Raw genomic sequence first — 15,840 nt, 5'->3', positions numbered from 1 at the left:
GGGCACTAGGCACTCAAGCTTCATGAAGACATTCTACACCAAAGAGGTATGTATTCTATCTTGCTATAGTTATTGTTTTGTATGCTAGATTAGGATAATACCTTGGAAGTTCTTATTTGCATGTATAATAGAGAAAACATAGATCCAAGGTATTTAGGGTTGCATGTACACTTAGGAGTGTTAGAATGCTCAAAACCCAACAGTGGTATCAGAGCCTAGGCTTGTTTTCTTGTTATACCTGCAATAGAAGCTGAAAAAACGAATCTGGTGCTGTCTGGCCATCAGACTCGGCGAGTCCATCAGGAGACTCGATGAGTCCATGCCTAAAAAGTGATGAATTCGATCCAACTCGCCGAGTTGGTTCATGCACTCGACGAGTTGGACCCCCAGACAACATATTTTCGAGTTTTTGGCTAGAAATGGACTAGGAACATTACCCTAAGTTGTTTTTGATCTTATAAACTTGTTTTTGATGTGGTAATGTTCATGCTAATCCATTTTCAAAGATAATTGTCAATAGATTCATGTTTTGTATTAGTTTAAGGTTTAGACTAATTACATGAAAAAGTTTGATTCGAATTATCTTGTTCTTATGAGTTGCTTAGATTAATAGAAATGTTGAGTGAAATAGTTGTTTTCAATCCATTTTAATCTAAGAGTTGAGTATAAAATGTGTTTGTGTAACTTGTCCTCAAGTTACATGAAGAGTCACATTAAAGACTCATAAAACTCATAATAGTTGGCAATGGTTACAAAATGAAGAGTCTTGTGTCATTGAATAATTTTTATGACTCCATAACTTGTCCTCAAGTTATGGAAGTTCAAGAGTCACTTCATTAAAGGAAAATATGTAACCATAATTAAATCCATAAGTTATAAAATAAAAGAGAAAGTTAGTTCTTTTATTAGTTTAAAGTCTTCCATAACTTGTCCTCAAGTTATGGAACTTGAAAAGTTTTTGGATTAAAACTACTTTAAACACATAAGTTATGGAATTAATTAGTTTTGAATAGTTTCAAAACTTGCCCTCAAGTTTTGGAATTTAAAAAGTTTTCAAGTATGAATACTTTAATTCCAAGTTAGCCCTTAGAATTTTAAAAGTTAAAATTCAACCCTTATACTTTATAATATTATAAGTTAATAATATATATATATATATATATATATATATATGTATAAGAGTAAAGTCAGTCTTACCGCTAGTACGCCTCATTCACGAAGCCGGTCTATAAGGTGGGTATAAGGTTGTTGCCTATAAAATGGCAACTTAATGGGTGTCCACTCTCACCCACCGCTTGCTTGACTGGTGGAGGGTCGTTAGCCGAACGGGTTTGACAGGACTAGAATTCTCCCTTCATTAAAAGTATTAATGAAAAATACTAAGTAACTAAACTCTTAATAATAACCAATCTTAGTTACTTAGGAAAAATGTGAATAAGGTGCTAATCCATGAAATTACACTTTGCACTTTGTTTAAGTTGTTAGTGGAGCGTGTGTGGTTAACCGGCACACTAACTTGGACTTAACAAGGTAGGTAAAGGGTGACTTAATATTTATCATAGTATCGATGGAGCGTGTGTGGTTAACCGGCACATCGATTGAGGGGTAATTTATTAAGGGTACCAAGTGATTTGCATGGTTACTTCACACCTTGTTTTTGTTGGGTTTTAGCCATAAGAACTTTCCTATGTGCGCATGCAAAACCCTAATGCTTGGATCTAGGCTTTCTAATAAACATGCATTGAATCCAAGTCTTCTAATGACTAATTAGGTTAAATAACAACATTGAAACAGATCTAGAATCATACCTTTGAGTTCCTTGTTGATCTTCAGGTCTTGGAGCTTCTAGAGTCACAAGTGTCACTCCTCTAATGGCTTACAAACACCAATAGCAATAAGAATGATTTAGGAGAGAGGAGAGGGGAGGAATTCGACCAGAGGTTCCTTGCTTTTGGAGATGTGTCGAATTCCCTATGCTATGGGGTCTATTTATACTTGTAGACTCCTTAAGGGTTACAACCTAAACCCTAATTGGATAATCTTCTCTTAAGGCTATCCAAATCCATTCCATAGATAAGTATATGGACGATTTTAGCTTTCCTAAAGCTCTTAGAATCCGTCCAAACATATCCAAATGGATTTACAGTCTAAAGCTTAACTATCAAACAATTGACAGTTTATACCCCTTTATTTAATTAATCTCTTTAAGTCACCAAATTAATTCTAATTAATTCTATGACTTATATTAATCAAATAACAATATATTATTCATTATATTATTCACATAATATATTAATAATATTTACTCTCTCTTAATAAATCATCCTATTAAGTTGCTATGGTGAAGGCAACCCAAAAGGACCATGCACAACCGGATCAAATACTTGCCTAATATAGTTGCAGCCTTAGACACTATTCCAACAGTCTCCCACTTGGATAAGTCTAGCAACTATACAAGTACAATTCGGTTTGCAATCATAGCTCTCAAAGACGCTGTCAACTCTGATCTAATCAATCTTGTCCTTTAGATAAGGGAACGTACAGTCCTCTGTTAGATATCATGCTGACAATCCTATGGAATGGTTAGTCAAGCATTTAGGTTTCTCGATCTCTGATTTATTCGACATAGAACTTAATCGAACACATCAATTCAGTTCTGACCGGGCCCGGCACATAAGTCAAATCAAATCATCGAGCGGCCGAGATATCGCTTTTACCTTCTTAGATAAAAGTTACAGATAAACTTCGACTTATATGCATTTACTTATTCATTAACCAACTATACACAACAATACGTTTTATAACACCAAGTTACTGATGCGTTTTCGCATTATCAATGTATAATCAATTAACAAATAATAAACCATATATCTAGGTTTTAAGACTATATGATATTATCGTCTTGCGATCACCTTTTATATCGTATTCCATAAGGTCATTCCAGCAAGCGCGGGTTTATTCCAATGCTCAAAACTAGTTCATAAGCACTCATGAACGTTGCAGCAATCCTTTGCTATGTCTAACACCATTTAGACACTCTACACACCAATTCATGACAATCTTCTTTCATATCTACTCCCAACATATGAATGATTGTGGACTATTTGAATAATTCGATTATTCCTAATAAACTCAATTATTCTGGAAGTCAAAACATGCAAAGTGAAATAATAGCTAAACAATTAACATAAGATAGCAACATTACTCATAAATAAAACTCCTTTATTTAATCATCAAATGTCAATTTACATTTATCTATTACACGTTTCTAATACTATCTAATCTATGCTAATATCATCCCTCAGCCCAATACTCCTAGCATGCTGTAAGTGCTTAACCCTACTCAGTCCCTTCGTAAGCGGATCTGCTGGGTTATCTTCTGATGATATCCTCTTCACTACGAGTTGTCCTTCTTCTACACGATGTCTGATGAAATGATATTTTCTGTCGATATGTCTTGATCTACCATGATCCCTCGGTTCCTTGGTCAAGGCAACCGCACCTTCGTTATCACAGAAAATCTCCATGGGCTCCTTTATGGCAGGTACGACTCCAAGATCACCAATGAAGTTCTTTAGCCATATTGCCTCCTTCGACGCTTCGCTCGCTGCAATGTACTCTGATTCGCACGTTGAATCAGCTACGGTCTCTTGCTTGGAACTCTTCCAGGTCACTGCTCCTCCATTTAGGGTAAAGACCCAGCCCGACTGCGAACGGTAGTTGTCCCTGTCGGTCTGAAAACTGGCGTCACTATACCCTCGCACCTTTAAGTCATTACTCCCTCCGAGGACTAAGAACCATTCCTTTGTCCTCCGAAGGTACTTAAGGATATTCTTCACCGCAATCCAATGTGCTTTGCCAGGATTCCCTTGATATCTGCTAACCATGCTCAAAGCGAAGGCTACATCAGGGCGAGTACAAGTCATAGCGTACATGATTGAGCCAACTGCGGAAGCGTATGGTACTCGGCTCATTTCTGCTATCTCAGCTTCGGTACTCGGACTTTGAGTCTTACTCAATTTGGCATTACTTTGTATTGGTAATTCTCCCTTCTTTGAGTTTTCCATACTAAAACGTTTCAGTACTTTCTCCAAGTAAGTGTTCTGACTAAGTCCAATTAGTTTCTTACTTCTTTCTCTCACTATCCTTATTCCCAAAATGTAAGAAGCTTCTCCGAGGTCCTTCATAGCGAAGCACTTCCCGAGCCAGGACTTAACTTCCTGCAGGGTCGGGATGTCGTTTCCTATGAGCAATATGTCATCAACATATAGGACGAGAAAGCTTACTATACTCCCACTGGCTTTGACATATACACAAGACTCGTCTTCGCTTCGTACAAATCCAAACTCTTTGACTTTCTCATCAAAGCAAAGATTCCATCTGCGAGACGCTTGTTTAAGTCCATAAATGGACTTCTCAAGCTTACACACTCTATTCGGATGCTTTGGATCCACAAACCCTTCGGGCTGAGCCATGTACACATCCTCAGCCAGCTTCCCATTAAGGAAAGCGGTCTTGACATCCATTTGCCAAATCTCATAATCATGAAATGCGGCAATAGCTAGCATCACTCTAATAGATTTAATCTTCGCAACTGGTGAGAAGGTCTCATCATAGTCAACTCCAGGAGTTTGAGTAAAGCCCTTCGCAACCAATCGTGCTTTATATGTGTGTACGTTTCCATCCACGTCGGTCTTCTTCTTGAAGATCCATTTGCACCCAACGGTCTTACGTCCGGGCACAAAATCAACCAAATTCCAAACTTGGTTATCATACATGGATTGGATCTCGCTATCCATTGCCTCTTTCCATTTTGCAGACTCCGGGCCTGCCATGGCTTCCTTATAGCTATTAGGTTCATCAAGATTTACTAGTGTACCATCACTAATATACGTGTCCCCTTCGGTAGTAATATGAAAACCATAAAACTGGGGTAGAACTTTAACTCTATCGGAACGTCTAAGAGGTAAGGATTCGTCAATCGGTTCAACCGGAGTTTCCTCCTCGGGTTGAGTGCCAGCGGTAGAGGTTCCTTCATCTATCGACTCTTGAATTTCTTCAAGCTCGATTTGCCTCCCACTGTCTCCTTGGCTTATGAGTTCTCGCTCTCGGAAAACTCCTCTCCTTGCAACGAAGACAACATTGTCCTTCGGTCTATAGAAGAGATATCCAAAGGATGTCTGCGGGTAGCCGATGAAAATACATCGCTCACTTCGAGGTTCAAGCTTGTCGTGAGTATCTCGTCTTACGAAAGCCTCGCAACCCCAAACCTTGATATGTGCCAACGAGGGAGCTTTCCCTGTCCACATCTCGTGAGGTGTTTTGGCAACCTTCTTAGTAGGGACTCGGTTAAGGATATGGGCGGCAGTCTCTAAGGCATACCCCCAAAAAGAGATTGGTAGCGAAGCACGACTCATCATAGAGCGAACCATATCCAATAAGGTTCGATTACGCCTTTCTGCCACACCATTCAACTGCGGTGTCCTAGGAGGCGTCAATTGTGAAACTATTCCACACTCCTTGAGATAATCGTGGAATTCAAGACTTAGGTACTCTCCTCCTCGATCGGATCGAAGCATCTTGATTTTCCTGCCCAATTGATTCTCCACTTCATTCTTGAATTCTTTGAACTTTTCAAAGGTGTCTGACTTTTGCTTGATTAAGTAGATATACCCATATCTACTATAGTCATCGGTAAAAGTCACATAGAAGCGGTTCCCATCCTTCGTGGTTGATCTAAACGGTCCACACACATCGGTATGTATTAGGTCCAATAGACCCTCGCCCCTTTCACATGTACTCGTGAAGGGCGACTTAGTCATCTTCCCAAGCAAACAAGACTCGCATGTGTCATCTTCCCTAAGGTCGAATGACTCCAACACTCCATCCTTTTGGAGTTGGGCTATGCGTTTCTTGTTGACATGTCCAAGACGACAATGCCATAAGGATGCTTTATCCATACTAGTGGAAGAATCAATATTCAAAACATCATTTCCTAAGTTATCAACAATCATAACGGTTTCATATATTCCATTACATGGTATAGCTTCAAAGTAAAAGACACCATTTAGATAAGCCAAAATAGAACCATTCTCATTGTTAAAAGAAAATCTAAATCCTTGTCTATATAAACCATGAAATGAAATGATGTTTCTTGCCATTTCTGGCGAATAGCAACAATTGTTCAAATCTAAAACTAAACTATTCCTAAGCACTAAGGAGTACACTCCAATCTTGGTCACAGGCGACGATCTTCTGTTCCCCATGATTAGATTGATCCTTCCTTGCTCCACATCCCTACTTCTTCTTAGTCCCTGCACATTAGAACAAATGTGATAACCACAACCGGTATCAAGAACCCAAGAAATAGCATGATTAGAATCGTTAGATTTGATTTTATATATACCTGCAAAAGATGGCTTGATCTTTCCTTCTTTGATCGCTTGCAGGTAATCCGGGCAGCTTCTCTTCCAATGTCCTATCTTGTGGCAGTGGTGGCACTCTGCCTCCTTCGGGTTAGAGCAGGGCTTGGCGGGATCAACTTTGGTCCCACTAGAAGAGGCACCATCTCGGGCTTTCACCTTGCGATGGTTCTTCGATGAAGCTTTCCTCTTCTTTCCCTTCCCTTGTCCAATAGCCAAGACAGGAGCAGCGGGCGGATTGGGAGTGGGTGCAACAGACTTGTCCTTGAAGTTGCTCTCAGCAACCCTCAAGAGACCTTGGAGCTTGCTTAGGGTGACCTCTTCTTTGTTCATGTGGTAGGTCATCCTAAATTGGTTGTACATCGGAGGCAAAGAGTGAAGCACCATGTCGATCGCCAAGTCCTCACCGAAGTCAACATTTAACTTGCGGAGGCGGTCAACATACCTTTGCATCTTTTGCAAGTGCACGGTAAGTGATTCTCCATGACCCATCTTCGCGGAAATCATGTTAGTGAAAATCTCGTACCTCTCTTGTCTCGCGTTTTGGTGATACCTCTCCAATAAGTCTTGATGCATCTCGTATGGGTACATGTCCTCGTAGGACTTTTGGAATTCGGAGTTCATGGTGGCGATCATGATGCAATGTACCTTCGTTGCATCTCGCTCATGAGTTTCAAAGGCGGCGATTTCGGCGGGAGTAGCAATTTCGGGGTTGATTTTCTCGAGCTTCTCATCGAGGACATACTCCTTATCCTCATAGCGAGCAATGGTGCGAATGTATCTTATCCATTCGCTAAAGTTTGTTCCATCGAAGGTGACCTTTTGGCAAAGGCTCATCAACGTGAAAGAACTAGCAGCAGCGTTGTTTGCGTTTGACATCTATAATTAGAAAAGGACAAAGATAGATTAGAATAAGAATCCCCAATTATCACCAAATAAGAAAATTAGGGCTAGGATCCAACAATAACATTTACATACTAGAAAAGGGATGCCGTAATCTAACACGTAAATAAATTGAAGGTAAGTGAATGACGATTCACTAATTCTCCATCAAAAGCTTACACTATTAGTCCTAAGTGTTTTTGAGAATTCCTAGGTTCGGATGAGATTCATTGAAACTATTCAATGGCATGTTTAAATCTCGATATGCCCCTCTCGTTTGTGACTGGGATGCCGAGGATCACAAAGCGGGTGTGAATTACCATGCAAATTCACATGGTGCCTTCATTGTAACAATCACCTATTTGATGTGCCGGTAAACCACACACGCTCCATCGAACTATGATAAACAATGAATCACCCTTTGCCACCTTCGCTTAGAATCAATTAGTGTGCTGGTAAACCACACACGCTCCACTAACATCTTAGCAAGGTGCAAAGTGTAATTTCATGGGATTGCATCAATTCACTTTTCCTAAAGTAACTAGGATTGGGAAATTTTAAAAATATATGTAGTTACTTTATATTTCTTATTATACTTTTAATGAGAGAATGAGGTTGCCCTATCCTACCCGTTCGGCTAACGACCCTCCACCAATCAAGCAAGCGGTGGGTGTGAGTGTACACCCATTAAGCGCCATTTTATAGGACGCAACCTTATACCCACCTTATAGATCGGCTTCGTGAATGAGGCCTACTAACGGTAAGACTAGCATTTAGTTATACATATATATATTATTCTAGTAATATCATATTTGTATAGTGTTGTATTTTAAAACTTTTAAAATCTAGGGTTTGAAATTTAAGTTGTCTAAATTAAAACTTTTAATCACAAAAGTAAATTTCAAAACATGAGGGTAGGTTTTAAACATTTAAAACATGGAGGATCAAATAACAAATAATTCCAATTAACAATTAATATCCTAATTATCTATATTTGATTTATTCAAGATTTCTTTGAAAGATAATTACCAAAATAGTTAAATAATTAATTAATTATCATATAAGGAAATTAAATATTTAATTAGTTGATAATTACCTTTTTCTAGATCAAGATAATAGTCATATTTATCATAAAATCGGATTTAGATTGATCTATTATGATTAAGGTAAGTTTCCATAAGATAAACACAAAGAAATCCCGAATCTGGTCATTCCTGACGCTTTGACTCGCCGAGTGCACAAGGGGACTCGCCGAGTCAGGCCTACTCGCCGAGTCCACCTTGGGACTCGCCGAGTCAGTGACACAGAAACCAAAAAATCGAATTTTGCAGGTTTGTTTCAGTTAATCAAGCAACAATTTAAAGAAAACCAAGCTAGGCTCTGATACCACTGTTGGGTTTTAGCCATAAGAACTTTCCTATGTGCGCATGCAAAACCCTAATGCTTGGATCTAGGCTTTCTAATAAACATGCATTGAATCCAAGTCTTCTAATGACTAATTAGGTTAAATAACAACATTGAAACAGATCTAGAATCATACCTTTGAGTTCCTTGTTGATCTTGAGGTCTTGGAGCTTCTAGAGTCACAAGTGTCACTCCTCTAATGGCTTACAAACACCAATAGCAATAAGAATGATTTAGGAGAGAGGAGAGGGGAGGAATTCGACCAGAGGTTCCTTGCTTTTGGAGATGTGTCGAATTCCCTATGCTATGGGGTCTATTTATACTTGTAGACTCCTTAAGGGTTACAACCTAAACCCTAATTGGATAATCTTCTCTTAAGGCTATCCAAATCCATTCCATAGATAAGTATATGGACGATTTTAGCTTTCCTAAAGCTCTTAGAATCCGTCCAAACATATCCAAATGGATTTACAGTCTAAAGCTTAACTATCAACCAATTGACAGTTTATACCCCTTTATTTAATTAATCTCTTTAAGTCACCAAATTAATTCTAATTAATTCTATGACTTATATTAATCAAATAACAATATATTATTCATTATATTATTCACATAATATATTAATAATATTTACTCTCTCTTAATAAATCATCCTATTAAGTTGCTATGGTGAAGGCAACCCAAAAGGACCATGCACAACCGGATCAAATACTTGCCTAATATAGTTGCAGCCTTAGACACTATTCCAACAGTTTTGTGATCCTCGGCATCCCAGTCACAAAACCTGAAGCGCACACTCGAGATTGAAACATGCCATTGAACAGTTCAATGAATCTCAAGGATCTAGGAGTTTCAAAACCAATTAAAACCTAATAATACATTTCGTTTATCTTGGTGGAAATTGGTGAATCGTCATTCACCTACCTTCGAATATTTTATAGCTTGGATTACGACATACCTCTTCTAAGTTATAAAATAGTTTGTTGGGTCCTAGCCTTAATATTTCATATTGGGTGTCATATTAAGGACTTAAGATCAACTATCTTCAATATCTCCCAAAAGATGTCTGGTTTAGACATTTATGATCTTCCCAAATCTCTTGAAACAAGGTTTCCTAAATGAGGATGATGTCCCATGGATATCATAATTCTTTCTCCTCCTCCAATCATTCTCCCTAACCCACAAGTTCTTGAAAAGTTTAAGGTCACTCAAGCCCTATTGGTAAGGCAAGGTCTAGGTGTGGACACATCTTGGAGATGTACTCACATATTGACAAGCCGGGAGAGTTGGGTGTCAAAGTCTTGAGAAAGTTGGTGGTTCAATCACTTTCTAAGTCACATAGTGAGTTCCTTTGGGACACCTATGAAATAGACTATAACAAGACCCTTAGTGATCTTATCTAAGATCAACTTCCTTAAAACTTGATGGACATTGACAATAGTGACACAGGAAATCCAGAAAAGCATTCTCTTCCCAATGGAAAGGGATCGGCCATAGTCAACTCGGTTGACCAAATGGTAAAGAGAAAATCTAAGTCTGTGATAGTCCTGTGTATCTTTATCAAAGGGTCCATATGTTTATATTGCCAAAGAAAGGGGCATTGGTTACGAAGCTGCCAAATTTACCTAAGGATGTTAAAGTCAATGAGTTTGACTCTACTTCAGGTAAAGTCCACTATCTAACTCTGTTAAGTTTCTATTCTGAGATTCTTGATACATGATGTGACTGGGTCACATGGTGATGTTTTAAGAATCAAAGAAAAGTGAAGAAACTTAAAGAAAGAATATGTTGAATCTGATGGCGTAGATGGATTTCTATCGCATAGTTTGAAGATCAGATTCTTGAGCTACTTCTTAGGAGTTATGAGATATTGCTTAGGAATAGGTAACAACAAGTTTTCATATGGATTGTAAGGATAAGTTTTCCGCAAAGTTTAAAATAAAAGAAAAATTTTTGATTTTATTTATTTTAAAATATCCTTACAATGGCATTTGAGGAAAAATTGTTGCTTATATGATTCCATTAAGAGCAAGAGTGGAAATATGAAATTGATTCTTTCATTTGTGGTAATGTCTAAATTTACCAAATAAGGAAAGATTCTCATCACCCAAGTTTCAAGTGGACCGGAACTTGGAATCATGGAAGTTGTATAGCATGATGAATGAGAACTTTCAAGTATTGGAAAATTAAGACTAATTACTTGTTCACATGGATGTGTGAGTCAAGTAATGGACTAAGGGATCGAGTACACATTCTTGTGCACTGGTCAAGTCCACCACAAAAAGATTGATAAGACTATTCGTCATAGTTTACTAAAGCTCAGTAAATATGATTATACTTACAAGCTTAAGTGTAACTCTGAGACATTGGAAAAGGTTCCAATGTATGGCAGAGCGAATAAGAAGAATCAAATTAGGCAGAAGGATAAAAGTTTCTCAAATCTGAAAAGATGGGAGAGTACTTTAGTATCCGTTTTGTGATCATCTTAATGATTAAGAAACCATAGCACAATTAGTTCTCTAAGAAAATCTTGGTGCATTCTTATGACTAAGAAGAGGAACTTGAATTGTTGAAGTGGTTAAATCAAGAAGATGAGTCATACTTCGTTCCAATACAAGTCTTAGAGTCATACTCCAAGATTGTAACTTGAGTGACATGTCTCAAAAGAAGGTTTAAAACACTTGTCAAGTGTAAGAGTAAAAGTTTTCTACTCTTGTACATTTGAAATTGGTAAGTTGTGATGTTTTGGATAAAACAAAGACCAACTTAGGCCAATTGTGTGAAGTGTTTGTCTTGATTAGAATCCACACTGTCTCTTGGATGTTTGACAAGGGAGTCTTATAGGTCAAGAGGACAGTGGGAGTCTTAAAGGTCTTGAAAGTCTCAAGAACTAATCAAGAATAAAACCTGAAGTTCTTCACTAGCACACGACTTGAGGTTTATAACCTAACGTGTTGACTTATTCTGTGCCCATTCCAGTTAAAGTTGGCTTTGCATATGAGTTCTTAGAGTTCTCAATTGGTTGCACAACAACTTGGAAGCAATGGTAGGCCCTTGAGCTGCCAGGTGGCAAGAAATTAAGATTGAGTTCAGTCCATATGAGTTTGGATTTGTCATTATCCTTGTCTTGTGACTATGATTTTGACAATTCACATGGATAAGAACACATACACCAGTAAATCTAAGTGTCATAAGGTTTCTCTCCGATTCATGAAAATGATGGTGAGGAAACACTTTCACTAAGTAGATTTTAGCTAGATAGCAATTGTGATATTTGCATTCTCAAAGTCGTTAGTGGAGCGCGTGTGGTTAACCGGCACACTAACATGGACTTATGAGAAGTGGCAAAAAGGTCTAAACATTATGATTACGGCATCCCTCTTCATAATTGTTTAGATACACAAGTGTGCTATCTAAGGGAAGGTGTATGATTTTGATAAAGTCTTATCAAAACAATCTAGTATCAGAAATCTGAACTTTGGTAAGAAAGTCAGCTGATTTCTGAGTACATGTCAAAGCTAGTGGGAGCATAAGTGTTATGCGAATAATCATCATGTTAGTGGGAGCATGATAATTATGATGAGTATTGCAAGTTAGCAATATTAATTATAGAAAACAAAAGTTTCAATTGGGAAAGAGTTGTTTTGCTATAATTAAGGGAGAGGAAATTATGCTTCATCTCAAATCTATAAGCTTAGATCGTGAGGTTTTAATCATTTAGTCAATGATATATATGAATTTCATGTTTGAATGGTTCAACATAAGGAAATTCTGTATATGGGTCAATTATTTGCGTTCTAAAATTCGATTATGATTACGGCATCCCTTTTCATAATCTGAATTATGAGAACTTGGCAAATTGAAATGGAAATATTATAGCAAAAGACTGGTTTAGTCTTTATGTAAGACATCATGAATCGTGTCCCATATGCTTCGGATATAGGATCGATTACATGTGCTATAATCATCCGTTCTAAAATTTTCCAAATGCCTGGGGCATTAAGAAGGGAAAAGGTTTAGAACTGGATATGACTAAAAGGATTAAACAATTGTCGAGGACAATCTAAGGTTTACCAAAGATTGGTTGCTCAAGGACAGTTGGAAGTATAGTGATAATTCTGGAAGGACCATATTGACATAATCTGTTAGGAGGCAACTGTTGTTCAGAAGTGATAGTCAAAATGGAATCTGGAAATGTTTCAAAGTTAGAATTTTCAATCTGTGTAAGATTAAGGAAACTTAATGCAAGAAGGATATTTCCAAGGAGTTGATCTCCTTTGGAATACTCTGTAATGATTGTTGCCAAGTCTTTGTGAGTTTGTGCATAATCGTTACAAGAGGATTAATGCATATAAGTTTAGAATCTAACAGATTTCAGTAAATGGCATGAATTTGGAATTCTTGCATTTGCAGTAAGGATTTGGGAGTGTGGAAAAGAGAATCATTGAAGTTATGTTCAATTGATCTAGTTCACAAAGTAAAGATCATAGACAAACATAGTATGCATACTTGGTGTATGGCATGACTAGTGTTTGAGAAAAACATAGTGTACATGCTTGGAGCATGGGACAACTATTGTTTTAAATTCAAGAATAAAGTTGATAGCTGAAACAGTATACAATGAATAATGTGTAATCATATGGTGATAAATAAAAGGTGTTTTATTTATATTCATAAGTTCTGAGACCATATTGGATTCAATTATTATTGTGTTTCACTTTGCATGTTTTGACTTCCCGAATAAACTAGGTTATTCTTCTGGAATGAGTAAGTTATTCAAACCATCCATAGTCGGTCATATTTTGGAAGTAGATATGAATTAAGATTGTCATGATGGGTTGTAGAGGTCTAAGGTGTTGGATAAGGCTACAGCAATCATGAGTGCTCATAAGTTCTGAGTATTGGATTCAACCCGCGCTCATTGGAATCACTTCATGGATTTTATCACGAGTGATCATGAGACGATAATATCTTATATTCTTCAAACCTAGAGATATGAGTTGTTACTATGAGTTGATAGTACATTGATTGCACGAAACCGCATTTGGTAACTCTGTGCTATAAAACGTGCCTTTGTGTATGATTCAACAAGTAGTAGAACAAGCCATATGAGTCAAAGTTTATCCATTCCTTTTACCTTCGGGATAAAAGCGATATCTGTGGGCCCCTCGATGATTTGATGATGACAAATGGAAGTGCTCGGCCGGGCCAGGACTGATTTGATTTGTTCAATTAGTCAGTCGTCATAAATTGGAAATCGGGAAACAACAAATGGACAGAGAGAATGATTATAATCCATGTCTCAGTCCATATGATATCTAGAATGGAGGAATATATGATCCCTTATCTAATGGACAAGTCACTGACAAAGGTCAAAGTTCATCGACAAGGTCAGAGTTCGACAGAAGCTTTTGAGAGCTACGATTGCCAGTTGGTTCCTGAAGTCATACGCAATAATAGTTTTAGACTTATCCAAGTGGGAGACTGTTGGATTAATGTCTAAGTCCATGACTATAATTGGTAAGACTTGACCCGACCCGGCATGGTCCATTTGGGTTGCATACCATCATGCACTTGAATGAGAGAAATAAGACACTTATGGTTATTAATATATTATAAGTTCTAGTATATTAATAATAAGAATAATAAGATTATTTAATTAGTATTGATCAAGAATTAATCTAGGATTAATTAAGTGATCAAAAGAAGACTAATTAAATATATGGGTTGATTGTGTAAATCATCCATACTTGTATAGTGGGCTAATGCTCCATGGATAATCAAGTTGGGCTAAAACCCATAGGATGGTCCATGGATGCTCCATGGTGTATTTGTACCCATGGATCATGGAAATGAAAGGCCATGTCAATTAGGGTTTACATGGTGTAACCCTAACTATATAAGCATCTTATTATTGAGGAAAAATCGGCCACTAGAGATAGTGAAGAAAGGGCTAGCCGATTTTGAAGAGTGTAGAATTCTCTCAAGTCATTCCAAGTGTTTTGATGATTGTGATTCCATTTGAGGTGTCACACTTGGGGCACTAGGCACTCAAGCTTCATGAAGACATTCTACACCAAAGAGGTATGTATTCTATCTTGCTATAGTTATTGTTTTGTATGCTAGATTAGGATAATACCTTGGAAGTTCTTATTTGCATGTATAATAGAGAAAACATAGATCCAAGGTATTTAGGGTTGCATGTACACTTAGGAGTGTTAGAATGCTCAAAACCCAACAGTTAAAACTTGTCGTAGGTGATTGCCATGCTCTTCCTTACTCCGGGAGTAGATCAGAATGTCATTGATGAAAACAATTACGAACTGATCCAAGTAAGGTCGGCATACTCGATTCATCAGATCCATGAAAACTGTGGGCGCATTGGTCAGTCCGAATGGCATCACCACGAACTCGTAGTGTCTGTAACGAGTCTGGAAGGCTGTCTTCGGAACATCCTCCTCTAGCACCCGTAACTGGTGATATCCGGATCTCAGATCAATTTTGGAAAAATAATTCACCCCTTGGAGTTGGTCGAATAAATCGTTAATGTGAGGCAGAGGGTAACGATTTTTGACCGTCAGTTTGTTGAGTTCCCTATAGTCGATACACATACGGAATGATCCATCTTTCTTCTTAACGAACAAGACCGGTGCTCCCCAAGGTGAGAAACTCGGTCTTATAAAGCCTTTGCTGAGAAGTTCGTTAAGTTGCCCGGATAATTCCTGCATCTTTGCTGGTGCTAATCGGTAGGGCGACTTGGCTACTGGGGTAGCTCCTGGGACTAAGTCGATTCTGAACTCGACCAGTCGTTGCGGAGGTAATCCTGGTAGCTCTTCTAGGAAAATGTCGGGGAAGTCGCTCTCTACTGGAATGATCTTTAGTTCTTCCGTTTTGAGGCTCGTATCGACGACGTGAGCAAGAAATGTATGGTATTCTTTACGCAGATACTTTTGTTCTTGAGTACTTGATATAATATGAAGACTTGTACTGGTTTTGTCGCCGTAGACTATAAGGGTTTTGTTAAACAGAAGGTTTAGACGGACTGCTTTCTCGAAGCACATGATGTCGGCGCGATGAAGACTCAACCAATCCATGCCGATGATAACGTCGAAGCTCTTAATTGAAACCGGCA

This window comes from Lactuca sativa, chromosome 3 (assembly GCF_002870075.4).
Source record: "Lactuca sativa cultivar Salinas chromosome 3, Lsat_Salinas_v11, whole genome shotgun sequence".
NCBI lineage: Eukaryota > Viridiplantae > Streptophyta > Magnoliopsida > Asterales > Asteraceae > Lactuca > Lactuca sativa.
The sequence above is the reverse complement of the archived record's forward strand: the minus strand, read 5'-3'. Positions refer to the sequence as shown.